This window comes from Mauremys mutica, chromosome 1 (genome assembly GCF_020497125.1).
Source record: "Mauremys mutica isolate MM-2020 ecotype Southern chromosome 1, ASM2049712v1, whole genome shotgun sequence".
NCBI classification, from domain to species: Eukaryota; Metazoa; Chordata; order Testudines; family Geoemydidae; genus Mauremys; species Mauremys mutica.
The window spans coordinates 201,173,731-201,191,842 of NC_059072.1; the positions used below are offsets into that span (position 1 = coordinate 201,173,731).

Here is an 18,112-nt window from a genome sequence, read left to right on the forward strand (position 1 = left end):
GCCACAACGTGACTACTTCGCACCCCTTGATGAGCACAAAGTGGTTGCAGTGAACCGGGGAATACAATCCGTGTGGGGGAGTTGTAGTTCTCCATTCTTTCATTTTTAATTTGAATGGTTTATTTAAAATTTCAGTCCAAGAGCCATTTGCAATGGGCAAGTCTTGTTGAGCAATTTTGCTATATCCATATTTGCATGTTAGGTTCACTTTTCCCAAACCTTTCTGAAAAGGTTAGTTGGCTGAACTCTTGTCCCATTGTAGTCAATGAAATTTTATCATGGACTTGAACAGAAGCAGAGTTAGGACAGTGCTGAAAATCCCACATTTGTACATTTTTGGTATATAGACTGGTAGGGCCCACTCTTCAAAATGGAGCAACTTAATTAGGAGGTCCAGATCCTACAGGTTAATGCTCATGTCAACATGCAGGATTTGTGTGCCTACTCTAAGGGCCGGAGATTATATTCAAATCATTAAATACCTTAGTGGATCAGGAGCAAGTCCATCAACTCAAAGCCATAGGGGATTTTCTGACATACAGTTAAGGTGGCCATGTCAAGGCCTGTGTAGCCTCAAACACATACAGACAGTAGCCACATCTTAGCAAGGAGCCTACAGCATGCTGAAAAGTTTAGAAAGATTAAATGAAAACCTGGTGGTATCTCAAAATGGAATTGTTTTATTTGGAATGGAGAGCTTAGTCATGTGTCCTGCAGGGGTTTGCTCAGCTTCTTTGGTCTCTCCATCTGTCTGACTTGCTTCTTAATTTTTTCCATTTCCTCCTCTACTTTCTTTCTCAGGGTCCCAAATGCCAAGTGCTGACTTTTCATAATGATGTCACCAGTAATAATGATGCCTCATACAATTCTTTTCAGTTTATAACAGAGCCTGCACATCTGATATTTTTGTGGCAAGATCCTCATACTTCATGGCATATGGATATGTTTAGAAGGAAAATGATTTTCAAATCGTTCACTTGTCATTAGTTTCATTGCAAAACCAAAACCACCCCTCCCTTTATTTTTGATTCCTGTTGCATATGGTCTCTTAAATTAGGAGACAATTGTATACTCTTGCTGAGATCATTTATGGTTTAGGGATTTCAAGTAGAATAAAAGTTATATTCTGATTTCATCAGGTAATAAGGCAAGTGTTAGAAGATGGAATTTTTGGCAAAGAACAATATTCCACCAATGTTTAGCTGTTTTATATGACTCATTATGTGGAGGTGGAGGGGTGACATCACCAATAAAAGCAAACACATGATAAAGTAAAGGTTCCATCACAGGATTTAAACTTCAACTAATAAACTCTCCAGACAAAGGGGATTATATCTGTTGGAGGCAGAGACAGTTTGCCTCTGTTAGACATGGGATAGCCCAAAGAGAATACACTGTATCTTTTTTGTTCCTTTAGCAACCAGTCTCTCCCCTTGTTGAAAAAGAAACCAGCAGCAATTTCAGATAGACAAAGCCTGGCTTGGATTTCTTTTCTTATTAAGGGACACAGTAAGCTGTAGGCCAAACAAAACCAGTTTTATCTTAACAAGGGGGTCAATATTCAGATTCTATGCCACTGAGGGATTGAGCTGTGATTTCACTGAGCTTCCTCATGCCAACATAAATTACAGCGACGCTAATAAGTGTGGCAGCAAGATCTGAGCATGTAACACTGTGCAGGGATAACAACATGTCCACACAGCAGCTCTACAATGAATGAAAGAGTGGAGGCAGGGGCTTTAGATTTTTGACTCCACCAACACACTGATGCCTTAATGGCCAGTTCTGGCAGAGCTCCACTGTTGGAAACCAGAACAAGGTGTGATGAGCTTCCCCAGGAGCTACAGCTTTTTATAGCACAAAACATATAACAAAAAATTACACGAGGCCAAAGCAAAAACAATATTTTTCTTGGAACGGGATCAGTTAATAATCTGCAGGAAAATGTGGTAGACTATAAGAAAACACCTCCAAAAATGTTTTTACAAATGTTTTGGTTACAAAGGTGAGAAATATTAGAAAGCAAAACAAAAGCGAACAATGGCAACTTGATTGGTCACAGTTTTTATGCCAAGGGCTGACATTTCTCATGGTGCATGGATACAGTTAATGGATATTGGGTAGATATTGACCCATAAACCAACATGTAGGAGTAGCAACCTATGACCACAGCAGGTGGAGGTTGAGGATTCCATTCCACATATCCATGCGCATATGGCTAAACACAATGCTTGTTTACAAGCTGTGTGCTTGGGACCCAGGATTGTGCAAACCCCTGAGTTCAAGGGACATACTAGGCTTGACAGACCACTACACTGCTCCAGTTGTAATTCCACTTATTTCACGGGCTTAGTTACATAACACCAGCGCACAACTGGAGTAATGCAGTGGTGAATTGGGCCAACAAATTCTGCAGGCATAGCTAGAGAAACTTATTGATGTTAAGAGACATTTGTCTGGATCTCTTCCTGAAACTAGGGAGATGCAGCACAAAGAACTGTAACGCTGATCCTACGTTCATTGAGGTACAATGCTCCCATTGGCTTCAATGGTGCAGGGTAAGGTCCAGAGATACTATACAATTATTTTCAGATTTACTTTGTTAAGAACACTTTTCTGTCTGGAGAGCAAAGCAACAGACATGACTGAACCATACCATCCCCATGTGGGGAGGGAATTTCCTACACTAATGTGATTTTTTAAAAATTGCTCCAATGCTATTTTTATTTCCTACTATGTGTTGGCCAGGCCTTAAAAATGAAAACTGTCCCCTGCATTTCACTACGGGAACCGTGTGTGGGGATGAGGGTCCAGGGACAGCTAGTGCAGCTATGGGTTTTGCAGTAGAAAGCCCAGGAGTATCCTGTGCACTACTGTATGCTGCTCTATTGTATTTCAGGTTGTACTGAATGTTTGAAAAGTGAAACCTTTGTTCTATCGTCTAAATAATCATATGCACTAACAAACATTAATTTAACCTTTTCCTCAGTGTTTAAACTTCAAACATACATCTATATATATATTCTATATATTTAGAGAGAGAAAGATTAATTGATCAGTAAAATATACCAACTTTCAAACAAGTCTCATGTGTTACTAGTTCCTGGGCAGCTACTTCTCATGAGTTTGATAGGAGGTTATTGTTATAGAAGACATCAGCATGTTGCCTTGTCACTCAATACACCCATTCTCCAGCCTGAAAATAAAAAGAGGCAAAAACCCTAAAAATTTTCAAACAAAAACCCAACACATTTTTGTACGTTTTCAAAAAGATGAACAAATCAATTCTTTCCAAAAAGAAAACATTTTTAATTTGTTCATGATTCCCTCTCCCCCCCCTGCACCTCTTACTTTCTGTCCATCCCTCATTCTAACTTTCTCCCACAAAGCACATAGAGCAACGTTCCTAATGACAGGTCTGAGGAATCATAACAGGTTTGCCACATGCACTCTGCTGGTTCCATGTTTGGCCCTTACTATGGACTAGTGACACCAATAGGAATTACCTAACTGCACCATGCAATAAGTGTTGTGTGGCATGTTCAAGTGCTTGAGCGGACAACAGATCATGCCTCAACGTTACTTGGCAGAAAATACTGCTGATGGGGTAAAGAAAGTGCTAAAGTCACATGGTATTCCCAAACATTATTTTAGCTGCAGTGATTTACAGAGGTAGAGTGTAAGATGTACAGGAGACACTCTGTAGTGGTACGTGAGAGCTGCCATGAAGAAGATGCCAGACAGACTGACTGTTTGGCAGTGCTCAGAAACTTGTTGATCAGTTTAAGAAGTGCTCACTGGAAGAGAGCTTCAAAAGTAGGAGAAACAAATCTAAGTGCCTGTTGGCATGGAATATGGAAACTTTTTTGAACAACTCTCTTGCTAAGCTGGAAAGATTATATGGGAGTCCTGGGTCAGTATGTGCAGTCTCAGATTCTTCAGTGACAAAAGAAAAAAGAGGACCACTCTCTGAGCACAGAGGAGGACCAGAGGGAGTTGCCTGAAATTATTTCCATTTTACAAATCTTCCAGCTGGCCATAACATTTTTAAGTACATAAAAGGTTGTTACAAGGAGAAGAGAGAAAAATTGTTCTTCTTAACCTCTCAGGATAGGACAAAAAGCAATGGGCTTAAATTGCAGCAAGGACGGTTTAGGTTGGACATTAGGAAAAACTTCCTAACTGTCACGGTTGTTAAGCACTGGAATAAATTGCCTAGGGAGATTGTGGAATCTCTGTCATTGGGGATTTTTAAGAGCAGGTTGGACAAACACCTGTCAGGGATGGTCTAGATCAGTGGTTCTCAAAGCTGGTCCGCCGTTTGTTCAGGGAAAGCCCCTGGCAGGCTGGGCCAGTTTGTTTACCTGCCACATCCGCAGGTTCAGCCAATTGTGGCTCCCACTGGCTGCAGTTTGCCACTCCAGGCCAATGGGAGCTGCGGGAAGTGGCACGGGCCGAGGGATGTGCTGGCCGTCCTTCCCGCAGGCCCCATTGGCCTGGAGCAGCGAACTGCGGCCAGTGGGAGCTGCGATCAGCCGAACCTGTGGACATGACAGGTAAACTAATCGGCCCGGCCTGCCAGGGGCTTTCTCTGAACAAGTGGTGGACCGGCTTTGAGAATCACTGATCTAGATAATATTTACTCCTGCCTTGAGTGCAGGAGACTGGACTAGATGACCTCTCGAAGTCCCTTCCAGTTCTATGATTAGGACACAAGTATGTTCTCCTATTAGACTAGACATGCAGCAGACATGCAAACAGGCACCTAAAGATTCAACCCAGATGAAGGAAGTCAAAGCCACTGACCTCTGATGTGGAGATAAGCTGGGAAATTAATGAAAACAGTGTTCTTGTGCCAGAATCAGCAACAGTATTGGATTCTTTTTTCACTGAGCCCTTTTACCCAAGGCTGTGCAATAGGTGTTAGTGGACAACTGAAAGGTGTTTAAGGTTAGTAACTCACCAGTTGCTTTTCCAACAAAAGACACTAAAAATGAACAGAATGCAGCTTTTGATTTATTCCTTAGAAGAGAAACTGAAGATGCTGACAGAGACAGACACTGTAGGAACTGAGGTAGGAAAACAGGGTAGTAAAAGCGTGTGCCTCAAAATACAAACAAACTAGGCTGGCAGAAAGACAGTGCATTCAAATACAGAACCTGGGTCTCCTCGTATGTCAGATATTCTCAATTCCTGCTACACCAACACCATTTGAACATGATTTTCTAAAGCACGATATGCCCGGAATAAGTGAATATGCTAACATGAGCATTGGGGAGTGTACTGATAGTTGTAGATGATAGCTTGCCCTTCAGCTGTGCCTTGAAGTGATGTTAACTGAATGTCTGAGTCCTATTCATGAGGTGCAGCTATTTCTGGAGGCTAAATATATACTAATTGTGTTGAACACTTCCCAAGACAAACAAAAGACAAGATTCTTGTGCCAGCAGACTTTAAAAGTATGTTCAGACATAGGCAGATGAAACAAGGGGTATGGAAAGGAAGAATGCGGGCAACATTGGTAAGATTATGTGGTTACACAGCAAGGCCAGCATACAGCTGGATGGAGCCAAAAAGTTGGTTTTGAGGAGATAAATCATGGGTGGGAAAACTATGGCCCAAGGGCCACATCCGGCCCTCCAGAAGTTTTAATCTGGCCCTCAAGCTCCTGCTGGGGAGTGGGGTCTGGAGCTTGCCCTGCTCTGGCACTCCAGCTGGGGAGTGGGGGCTTGCCCGGCTCCGCACGGCTCCTGGAAGCAGTGTCTTGTCCCCCATCTGGCTCCTACACATAGGGGCAGCCAGGGGGCTCTGCATGATGCCCCGCCCCAAGCGCTGCCCCCACAGCTCCCATTGGTTGGGAACCATGGCCAATGGGAGCTGCAGGAGTGGCACCTGTGTACGGGGCAGCACACAGAGCTGCCTGGCTGCGCGTCTGTGTAGGAGCTGGAGTGGGGACATGCCGCTGCTTTTGGGAACTGCTTGAGGTAAGAGCCTGCATCCCTGACCCCCTCCTGCGCTCCAGTCCCCTTCCCTAGCCCTGAACCCACTCCCGCTCTCTGAAGTCCCAGCCCAGAGCACCCTTCTGCACCCCCAACCTCTCATCCCCAGCCCCACCCCAGAGCCCACACATGCAGCCAGAACCCTCACCCCCTCCTGCACCCCGACCCCCAATTTCGTGAGCATTCATGGCCCACCATACAATTTCCATACCCAGATGTGGCCCAAGGGCCACAAAGTTTGCCCACCCCTGAGATAAATGAATAAAAGACTTGTGGGAAGGAGAGAGATTTAGAGTAGCACAATGAGAATTAGGCACCCCATTGCCCTCTGAAGATCTCCTGTGGAAGTTTCAGGTTTCTTGTAGGCATTTTAGCCTCACTTACCTGTCCACTCCTTGTAAGAACGGAAACCAAAGCCTGTTTACTGACACTGTACTGTGGTGGCCTGGAGAAGAGAAACTGACACTGTACTGTGGTGGCCTGGAGAAGAGAAACTATCAGATGTTTCAGCTCAACAGCTGCATGTCAAAAATAGTAGGAACCAGCCAACGGCTTCACTCTATTATGATTACGGGAAGTACAGTACACTCTTTCTGTAAAAACAGGTGTCTGATTTACCTGCCTAGAAATAGGCTCTTCAGCCTCTTCTACAGAATAAAACACAGTGGAGAAAAAGCTGAACCTTTTTAAGGCTATATTGGAATTTTTATTTTATTTTATTTTTTTATTTGGTTAAACAGGATAGTAAATTCTAGTGGAGACTTTGCACAAATGCTGGTTTCAGGACACACATGTGTATCCTGTCATACTAGACTTTACAGGATGTTAACAGGTTACAACCAGGGGCGGCTCCAGGCCCCAGCACGCCAAGCGCGTGCTTGGGGCGGCATGCCGCGGGGGGCGCTTTGCCGATCACCGGGAGGGTGGCAGGTGGCTCCGGTGGACCTCCCGCAGGCGTCCCTGCGGAGGGTCCGCTGGTCCCGCGGCTTCGGTGGAGCATCCGCAGGTACGTCTGTGGGAGGTCCACCAGAGCCGCGGGACCGGCGACCGGCAGAGCGCCCCCCGCAGCGTGCCGCTGTGCTTGGGGCGGCGAAATGGCTAGAGCCGCCCCTGGTTACAACATGACTAAAAATTCATATGCAGACACATCCCAAGGTCCATATAAGACAGGCACAAGTTTGTTAAACCCGGTTTAATTAAGAAAAAACAGAAACCCTATTTTGGAGACCTGGTCCCTCTCCTGTCTCCACTCTTTCCTAAATTAGGCATATCAAGCTTTTGATTGCTCCACGGTGACCAAAGTGTGAAATCGTAACTGAGGTGGACAGCTACATGCACGTGTCATTTGGTGTGGTGCCTTTCACTATCCTTGGTTACTGTTTTAACACCCCGGTTCTTAGGAAAACTATTTTACATACAGCAAACCCATAACATGAAGGTAAAGAGTGGTGTGTAAAACCCTTAATAAAACAACAAATAAGCAACCGCGTAATGCAAGCTGTTTAGTTCCTTCAAGGGATTGTGGTGCCACAAGAGCTCCAAGACACAATTTCCTTGTACTAAATTGTTGTGCATTAGTTTTTTGGATTTTTTGAAGCACAACAACAGGAGGTTATTTGAAACGTGGTCTGTTTGCATCGTATGTTTGGAGTAGCCGGCTGACTGTGTTACATTTTCTGCTGCTCTGGGGAAATTGTCAGTAACAAAGTCTGAGTTTAGAGGAAAGGAAGAGGTACCAGTGTTTACTTTTGTGTGAATAAAACAGTACTCTTTTCTCTAAGGAGTTTGTCTTACCCCAGCTTCTAGGAGTAGTGAGATTTTCTTTAAGGAATCACTCTTAGGTCAGTGATTTTGAATGATTGTGCAATATTGCACATTTGACCGTTTTCCTCCCCAGATGGTGGGAAATTCTTTAACAGCCTCCGGTTTGGTCAGTACTTGGATGGGTGATTGCCAAGGAAAACCCAGGTGCTGTAGATACTGTTGTTAGTGATTCAGTAAACAGCACACTCTTCCCTTGGAGTTATTAGTAAATCAAAGCCCCCAGCATGGTGTTAGTGGGCACTGTGTTGCAAGTTGTTCAGAGAGGACATAGAATAGTGGTCTTGATCATGTGTAATTAAAGATCCCATGGTACTTCTCACAAAAGTAGGGAGGATTAAGCCACAGCAATATTCCATTGTGTGAAATTATTACTGTCTGCCTATTGAAGTCTCCCTGTTTTCATTTGTATTGCTATCCTTCTGCGCTCCCTGACAAACTGTTGTGCAGCATTGCTGTGCACTGTTAAAAAGCTATAATGTTCCAGTTTAAGGGCAGTTGCCATTCAGTAGTGGATAAAGGGATTTATATATGCACACAAAGCCAAATCCTGCCTTATGTTGCACAGGTGCACTGGATGGAAGAAGATTCAGGGAGTCTCTGTAGCACATCTGTACACCAGCAGGCAGGATATCCTCTCAGTGTTCTAGGTCCCAGTTAAGCCCCAAGCCTACTCAAAGCACTTAAGTGCTTTGCGGAACTGAGGACCTAGGGCTTGATCCTGGAAGGTGCTGATCACTCTGGCTCGAACCTAGTAAAAAGGGGAAAAAATTAGTTTTAAGCATCTGACCGATTTCAATCAACATCAATGGGTGTTGCTTAAAGTTAAAAATTGTTTAAAGTGCTTTGATGGATTGAGCCAGAGTACTCAACAACTCCCCGGACGGAGCCCCACTAACTAATTTCCCTAATGGTTTGTCCATGACAGTGGGTTTTCGATCTTTCCCATTTCACGACTTTCTTTTCTGTACCAGGCCATGATCTCCCTTCCACCTTGCTGGGATCTAGCCAAGAGGCATCCCACCATCTATTTAGCAAAAACAGGAAGAGCAGAGTAGTCCCAACCCCGACTCTCAGTGGCTGGGATATGGGTAGTCATGCCTACTGGTCAGAGCTGGAGTCAGGAGCCAGGAATCAGAGCCCAGGGCAGACCCTGATTCAGATGCCAGAGCTGAGGATCAGAACTAGGTTTCCTGGAGTGAGGCAAGGCAGGGCTGGGTCCCAGGCAGGTGCTGTCATAGCCTTGGGTGAATGCTTTGAGTAGCTACTGAAGTACTACTGCTGCTGGGGCTGGGCTTAATGGCCAATCAGGCACTTCATCCAATCAGGCAGCCTAGTACAAAGCCAGCTGCACTCGTTAAGTTGCCCAGAGGCTAGCTTTGCTGCAGGCCTTGAGTCTTGATGCTGACCCTTAGGTTGAAGGCTCATGACCTAGAAGAATGTTGTGTGCTAGCTTTGGGTGGAGGTCATGCGTCTGCTCCTGCTTCCCTGCCCCAGGCACGCATGCACTGCAGTCTGTAGCAAATGTTAAGTTGGAGCAAATACTACCCCTTTTTGGAGAAGTAGTAAGATACTGCCCCTGCCTCAGAGGCCCACCTTGTGGAGGTTGTGATTGGTAAGGGCATGATTCTGCTACAGATAGCACAATGCTCTGGGAGTCTTTCAGCCATGCCAGATATGAAATGCCTATTTTTGCAAAAAAAACAAAAAAAAGGCATGTATTCTCTCATTATACTGAAAAATAAAAAATAAAGAGCCAAAGTCAGTGTTCTCTGCCAGCTGAAAAGGAGAAAAATTATTAGAGACTGACTTCTAATGACCCTCATTGTTATCCTTTTTCAGGAGATAACACCGTTCAAACTACTCCTAGGGTGTTAATATGGAAGAACTTGCTCCTAGCAGCCATGCTATTTTCTGACTAGTTTTAGAAACTGAACTCAAATGTAAAAGGCTTTTATTCCCCCCCACATGCCTATGAAAAAAAGATGTCTTTATATAGACATTGTCTGCATCTGGCTACCTCACCACAAGTAACAGGAAACTGGGTTGGCTGCCACTTAACACAGCTGTTAACATTTTGGACTAACAGTAGCCGTTCTGCTAATACTGGTTTAAAATAAAAGGATGAGGTACATAATGGTTAGAACAACATTTGTCTCATGTCCTTAACAGAATATAGACAAGATCAGCAGGTAACTTCCGGTGTGCCTTACATCACCACTACAAATAGGAACGGATCATTTGTAATAATGCTTTACATTTCTATTGTGCCTTTCTTCTGAAGATCTCCAAGAGCTAATGAAATCAGTCTCACAGAAATCTTGTGAGGCAAGATTATTGTTAGTTATATTCATTATGGTCATGGCTAGGGACCAGCCAAGATCAGGGCCCCTTTGTGTTAGGTACTGTACTAAGAGAATAGTAGGTAGTCCCTGCTTTAAGATTTTATAATCTAAATAGACAGGACAGATGAAGGTGGGGGAAAAGGGTGTAACACCCAAAGATGTTATAATCCCTGGTTTAAAGGTGGAGAAACAGGTATGGATTAAATTAATACCTAGCACGTGTATAGCACTTTTCATCAGTAGATCACAAAGTGCTTTACAAAAGGAGGCCAGTATCATTATCCTCATTTTACAGGTGGAGAAATGGAGGCACCGAGAAGTGAAGTAACTTGCCCAAGGTCACGCTGCAGGTTAATGGCAGAGCTGGGAATAGAACTCAGGTCCCCCGAGTCACAGTGCAGTACTTAGCCTAGCCACTTTCAAAAGTGGCCACTGCATCGGTAGCAAACGTTTGGATTTATTGGCATATTTCCAAACAATAGTCACAAAAAAAATAATTACAGTCTATCTTGGGACACATTGTGAGGGCCTGATTCATCACTGTGTTACTTCAGTTGTATGTCAGTGTAACACCACTCATGAATCAGACCCTGTCTCATGTCTTCAAAGTGCCAAGAATGCCTTATGGAACTACATAAGAAATAATATTGATGGGTCCCATTCTGTGCTCAGCTGCACAATTCCCATTGCTGTTGGTACGAGTGTTGGGTTATCTAAAATGTTGCTGGGTCTATGGCCAGGGATCCCACAGTGTAGGGGAATTGTTTAACATAGTAGCTGCCTCAGACACTGCAACTTACATTGAAATATTCAGGGAGCTCTGAACATATATAGGTCCCTACAGCTCTAATCCAGTCCTAACTGGATAACAGGAGAAAAATCAGCATTAAACACAAGAAATAATGTCTAGATTGAGGAAGACAAACCAGCACTGTACAATATTTGCAGCATTAGTAAGAACAGAGGAAAGAGAGTTCTCCTTGTCTGAATGCATAAGACATTTGGCAGGAGAAAGAAATACTGAACGTGCAGCCTGTAATTAACTGTGCTATATCTAGAATTTGTAAGATTGTCCAGAAGAATTCCCACTGCTCCAATTGTAGGTGCTTCAAAGTCCATTGCAAAGAACAGAATACTGAAAAAATTAGTTAATGTGTTGAATTATGGGCTCATGTGTTTCATTTTAGTGGAAAGACAGCTATTGCAAATTAATAAACACGTGGCTATTAAAATCATGTTTATTGCAAATTATTAAATAGGCTTCTATTATACCATTGTTCATACTCAATATTTTATAAAAGTCAAGTAGCCTGTATTTATTAGGATGTACATGAGGCTATTTTTAAGGCTAATACATTTAATATTTCTGGGGAAGATTTTAGCTTTAAATTCTAATTGTGATTCCTTAAAGAGACACTGTTAACTTGAAAAATCACATTTGTGTCTAAAACTTTTGTGCCTACTTCAAGTACACATATCCCCCAAGATTACTCTAAAGAAAGAGATTAAAGGTTTTTTTGGGGAGAGGGGCAGCAGGGTTAACTCTGTGAATTTGACAGAACTTTTATATAGTCACTGTCACTGCTCCCTTGTATAGTCAGATTGTATCCAAATGCAGGACTGCGACCTTATAGGCAGACTACTGTTCCCATGCAGAGTCCCACTGATGTAAATGGGGCTCCACAAAGGCACAGAGGTCTGCGCATACATTGATCAGATTTGCAGGATGGGGCTTTAGCCAGTCAGTTTCTCCCTGGCTGAAGAGACCCTTATAAAACATCAAGAGACAGGAAAACCTTTGCTGAATAGCAAGCAGCACTGGTTCATGTATTTCTTCCCCTATCTTTTCTAAAGATTTCCACCTTAAGGTGGTCCTTAAATTAAATCAACTTATCCCTAAGGTCTCCATTCAGCAAAATGTAAGCCCATGCTTAACTTTAAGCAGACAAGTTATCCTGTTTAAGTCAATTAGTTGCACCACTAACTTCAAATGGGACTACTCATGTGTTTAACAGTAAGCTCATACTGAAGTGTTTTGCTGAATCTGGATCTCAGTCAGTAACATCACTTCTTGCAGCACCTTGTTTTCCTTTGGACACCTCCCAAATACTGACTAGTCTAGACTACTGACTGAGATCAGTGTCTTAGATAATGATATGTCTGTTAGTTGCTCACTCTTATTCCCTACTCCTTTGGGTTTTTTTCCCCTCTGATTGTTTAAACACTACTATTGGGGGAACAATTTTTTTTGATTAAATTAAAATGTTAGTTTTCTTTGGCTGTGTTCATGGCACTTATGGATTCCAGCAGCACCCACAATGTGCTAATGAGCGGTCAAACAAAAGAAGATACTCCCAGCCCCAGGGGTTCTCAAACTTGGGGTCGGAACCCCTCAGGGGGTCACAAGGTTATTACATGGGGGGTCATGAGCTGTCAATCTCCAACCCAAACTCTGCTTGCCTCCAGCATTTATAATGGTGTTAAATATATAAACAAGTGTGTTTAATTTATTGGGGGGGTCGCACTCAGAAGCTTGCTATGTGAAAGGGGTCACCAGTACAAAAGTTTGAGACCCACTGGTTTACAGTCTCAACCCTTGTGCATTTGTTTTCTGCGAACCTTCCGGTGAACAAACTTACTATCAGGAACATTTGTGAAATTAGGACATTTTAGGCAAATGTTGGAGAATATACACATGGAAAATAAAACTTTAAACTCTTAAATGCAAGTATTGACACTGGAACCTGATTCTAAGAATTATGCTCATCCAGGCAGGAAAGTGAAGCAATCATTAGCTACCTACATATCTAATTGAAACTAACACAACTCTGATATTGAATTCTCTCGATGAAGTGCATGGGAACAATCTGCACCAAGCATTCTTAATACACATTTCACACATAATTGTCAAAGATTACCTCAAATAAAGACTACATAACCTGCTTGCCGACCACTTGCAAGCAGAAAGTGAAAATAAATTATTAACTACAAATGATTCACCAGCCCTATGAATTACTTAATCCTTGCTCTCTTTTGTCCAAATGGAGATGAATTTCCATGGACCCTTTTATAGGGTCTGTCCTGGTAACTTAATTCTCTCATTTTTTTTCTTGTTTGGTTTCTATTACATTTTTCTTGCCTGTTATCTAATCCTAATGAGTACTCTTTCCTTCCTGGATTAGTCCCCTCCAGCAAACTCCCTGCTAATTATTATCTTCTGTTCAGTGAAGTCATTTTCTGGGTCCTGAATATTATATTTTCTTGGTTGGGTCACCTCATCCGCCTTCATTTGCAATCTCAGTGCTGACAGCTCCAGAACAAACACTATATAGGTCAACCAACACTATGCTTTTAGCCATTCACCCCCCTCCTACCACTTACCTTGTATTTACCTTTGCTGTTTCCATAAATCCCCTGGAACTCCCTGTTTGCTGTCTCCTCTTCACCAGTGTATGAACACTCAAATCAGATCCTTTATACATATTTACCCACTAACATGGCCAAATACTCGTGCACATTTCTCGTGGTACTTATCTGGACACAAATTGGGTACACACAGCTGTGTTAACTTATCTTTGAAAAAAATCAGTCCCTAAATTAATTGCCCAAGGTCATATACCAGGTTGGGTGTAGAGCTGAGTATAGAATATAGACTCTCTTACTTCCAGGGCACTGCTCTAAACGTTATCCCACATTGCCTCACACGGTATGAAAAGATACAGTAGGTGTAGTAATAAGGCTAATGTATACACTTTTATGGCTATGAGACGAACACACTGACATATTGTTTTCTTCTACAACAGAAAGATACACTCTTATTACCTGCTATTCCATTTTCACATGCCATTTGTTTGTCAAGATATAATCAAAATGACCAAACTACTGTAAAGAAATACTTTGCTAGAGAAGTGAACGAGCAATACAAAAAAACATTTGTAACCACATATTTTGGAGCATACAAGGTACAACTCCTCAATTAAAATGCTGTCCTTTCACAAGAAGCTGGATTATTCTTGGTCTTGCTCCTTCGTCATCTACCCCTGCGCAAAATGAGTGTAAAGTGCAGCCAGCTCAGAATGATGCAGTTTTGTAGTCACTTTGCACAGGAGTCAATGGCTGCACCAGATATAGAATAGTGAACAATCAGGCCTCATGTGACCTTTTGAAAATGACTGAATCTGATCAGGACAAAGACACTGGATTAGTAGATTGTAAAGCAGCCACCAGCTGCTGGAAGAAGAGTCCACAGCCATCTTGTCAGACATCAGTGTAACTTTTCCAAATCCTAAATAATTTAAAAAAGTGACAGATTGGAGACTAAAGTTCTCTGCTCTCAGAACCAGTACAGCCTGGCTGGCAACAATGCAATCCATGCTGCTATTCATATAAGCATCAACTGTGCTCAGGGACAGGGGCGGCTCTAGGCATTTCGCCGCCCCAAGAACGGCAGGCAGGCTGCGTTCGGCAGCTTGCTTGCGGGAGGTCCGCTGGTCCCGCGGCTTCGGTGGACCTCCCGCAGCCGTGCCTGTGGGAGGTCCAGAAGCCGCGGGACCAGCGGACCTCTCGCAGGCAAGCCACCGAAGGCACCCTGCTTGCCGCCCCAAGCATGCGCTTGGTGTGCTGGGGCCTGGAGCCGCCCCTGCTCAGGGAGGACTACCTCTCAGAGCAATAGGTAGCTCTGTTTCCCCATACCCAATCATTCCTTGGCTTCTGCTGAGAACAGGGTGGTATTCACAGGGGTGGGTTTTATGAGGCCCTTTCTGTTTTTTTTAGAGGAAGAAAAGATTCTTCTTATACTTAGCACAATAATAGACTGGGGAAAGACTTAATGTGTTCAAACACAGAACCTGAATTGTTCTCTTGAAGTATCAATTAGCTATGCTTCTAGAACAGAAACATTCCTTTGTTCTGGTAATAGAATTTTTTCCTACAACTGTGAAACAAAGTTGCATGCAGCAAAAGTGAGCGGCTGTTGGCTTAACCACGTCTTCTCTAAATTGGTGACAAGCCAGCCTCCTAAAAATAAACACTGTAATTGCGGTTTTGGTTTCAGACCCATAGTGGAGCTAATGGTTGTGATGTTTGTAAAGAAGAGGGGAGGGAGGGAGTAAGCACTCCAAAAATATGAAAGAAACTTTCAAACTGTCATAGTTTTGGTAAAGTTACCATAGCCTGGATAGAAATCATGACATAAATGCTCTTTTAGCATTAGAGACAAAGAGAGACTGTTGCCATTGGAACAGTTGTTCAGACTCATCCAAAACCAATCAGAAGGCATAGCCTGCATTTGAAGACCAAAAGAAAATTCCTACAGAGGGAATTTTTTTGATTAGGATTTCCAAAAGGCTGCCTGAGGTAGTTGGAGAGGAGCAAAAGTAATTCAATGCTTTCTATGGCTGTGATTCAGTAAACTACTTAAACACGTTCTTAAGTGTTTTGCTGAATCAGGGCCTATGTGAATGGCTTTGTTTAAAACTATATTTTATGTTGCAAAATCTATTAATCAGTAATGATGATCACTTACCCACTTATTTAGAAGAGTTTCCAGACTAAGCTTATGAGGTGTTAGAAATAAACTCTGCTGTTGTCTGTAGAGGAGCATTTATTAAGTCTCTCAGCAGTTATATGTCTGGCTACATTATATTGTCCTTGACAAGTCTGGGTATGCTTATGATTGGCTTACAATTAAGTCAGCTTCTGCATCGGACACTCTCTCTGCTGAAGCATCTGAGGAAGCATTTAGGACACCTGTGGGTTGTGGTGTGGCCTCAGAACTCTGTGGAAAAGGAGGGAAGCCATTTTGAATCAGGCATACAAGCACCAGCTGCACCAAGAGTGGTCAGTGTGCAGCATGAAGGGCCTGGGGAAAGTTCTATTTAGGTCTTGTTCTAAATTAATATTAACTATATAAGCTAAGCATACATCACTGAGAAATCCAGAAGAAATTAAACTGTTTACTTTCATTAGAAATTTCCCTTAATTCGCCACTTTTCTTACAATGAAAAATGTCAAATCAATTTTGATTGGTGTGTGTGTGTAAGAGCACTTATTCTCACTCCCTCCCCTTTCTCCCCCCCACAAGAAACAGGGGCCGGAGGACAGGTTAGAGAATAAAAAGGTTAGAGGAACTGTTTGGTTCCTCACCAAAAGAACATTTTTCATTTTGAAATTTCAGTTAAAAAAAACCCCGTGTTTTGGTCAAAATGGCATTTCCATGAGGGGAGAGGGAGGAGCAAGGTTTTGGGGAAAAATTTCAATTGGGTCCTCTCTAAATAGAATAATTCTCTGAAAGCCTATGTTTGGCCAATTTTGGGGAGACTCACTTTAATTCCAGCTATTTATTATTTTATGGCATTAATTTAATGTTAACTATTCTAATAAATTAAGGGCCAGACATTCCAATGCTATAAATGGACACAGCTCCATTCCATTCAATTATGTGAGCATCTGGGCTAGAGAGTGTGCACTATTAAAGAACACGAGAGAGGCAACTGAGCCTAATAAAACCGTAACAATGGGTGTCTCCAACTACCCACATATAATCGGATCTATTGTCACAGAGGAATATGGTTTGGAGAAGCAATTTCTCAACTCTAACCCTAACAAGTGTTTCTTGGAGCAGCTAGTTCTAGACCACAGAAGAGAAGGGGCTATTCCCAACTTAGTCCTAAGTAAGACAAAAAAGAGTTGGTTTGGGAAGAAACTGTAGCTAAACCACTGAATAGTGATCATAAAGTTCAACAGATTTAGGGGAGGAATCATACCCCAAAACTAGCACAGTGACAGTGAGCTTTAGAAAGGGTGATTTTTTTTTAAAAAAGAGGAAGCTAAAGTCAAAAATGAGGAAGTTAAAATCCTTAGACTCAGCATGGAGGCTACTTACATGTCCCACAACAGGGCCACAGAAGGTATGCATACTCCTAAACTAAAAAGGAAGCAGTAAGAGAAGAAAAAAAAACTGCATGGTTAAATGGCAGAGTTCAAGAGATTGTTCAAACCAAGTATCAGAGGGGTAGCCGTGTTAGTCTGGTTCTGTAGAAGCAGCAAAGAATCCTGTGGCACCTTATAGACTAACAGACGTTTAACCAAGTAGATGTGCTTTAGAAAAAGGAAATCTGACTCTAGGGAAGTTAAAAGAAGAGAGCATAAGTGAGGGAAGATAAAATGTAAAACAAATTAGAGGACCAACAAGGGATTACAAGAGCAAAAGGCAAAGATAAAAAACAAACAGCAGGAAATTCTTTAGATACATTAAAATTTTGAAGCCTATGAGAAAACTAGTGGGTCTGCTTGACTACCAGTGAATAAAGGGAGCAACTAATGAGAATAAAGAGGTTGTAGAAATGGTTTGTTTGCATATGTCTTCACAAAACTTGTTGATGAGATACTACCCTGGACCTACTCTTTTTAGGTTGAAGATGGTCAGAGATGGAGATGTCAGAAAAGAAGGTGTTGGGGCAAATTGATAAATTAGAAAGCAATGCGTAAGAGGGCACATTTTAGAGGGCTGAAGAATAACAAAAAGATATAAAGAATACAAACCAGGTGCTCCTGTTTACCCTCTAATGCAAAATCCAGTAGAAATGCAATGAAACAGAGATATGTTAAAAACTGATATAAGGAAATAATTTCCAAGACAAGAGCATGCAGATACAAAATGCACAATTAACCTGTGGAACTCATTGCCACAAGATAACATTGGGACCAGGAAGATTCTAAAAGGATCATCTAACAGGATTAGGCTTTTATAGAGATAAAAAGAACATTGGTTACCTTAGATTGTCTATTGGTGTGTGTATATCTATAAGAAGGTATACAAAATTCACATACTTCAGACACAAGCAGTGACTAACTGGTATGGATTGGGAAAAATCCCTTATGAACAGATTATTCAATAAACCTCTGAATTATCTGCTGCTGGCCATAGTTAGAGACAGGATGGTGCAC

At 42.4% G+C, this 18,112-nt stretch overlaps 1 long non-coding RNA gene across 1 annotated transcript; it reads right to left on the minus strand.

Annotated features, from left to right (window-relative positions):
• Window positions 1-3,092: 3,092 nt before the first annotated feature.
• LOC123363509 lies at window positions 3,093-15,795 on the minus strand. Its single transcript, XR_006576786.1, has 3 exons — window positions 15,690-15,795; window positions 6,384-6,444; window positions 3,093-3,196 (listed from the first exon to the last, which is right to left on the minus strand). It is a non-coding gene; the product is annotated as an uncharacterized LOC123363509 (long non-coding RNA).
• Window positions 15,796-18,112: the final 2,317 nt, after the last annotated feature.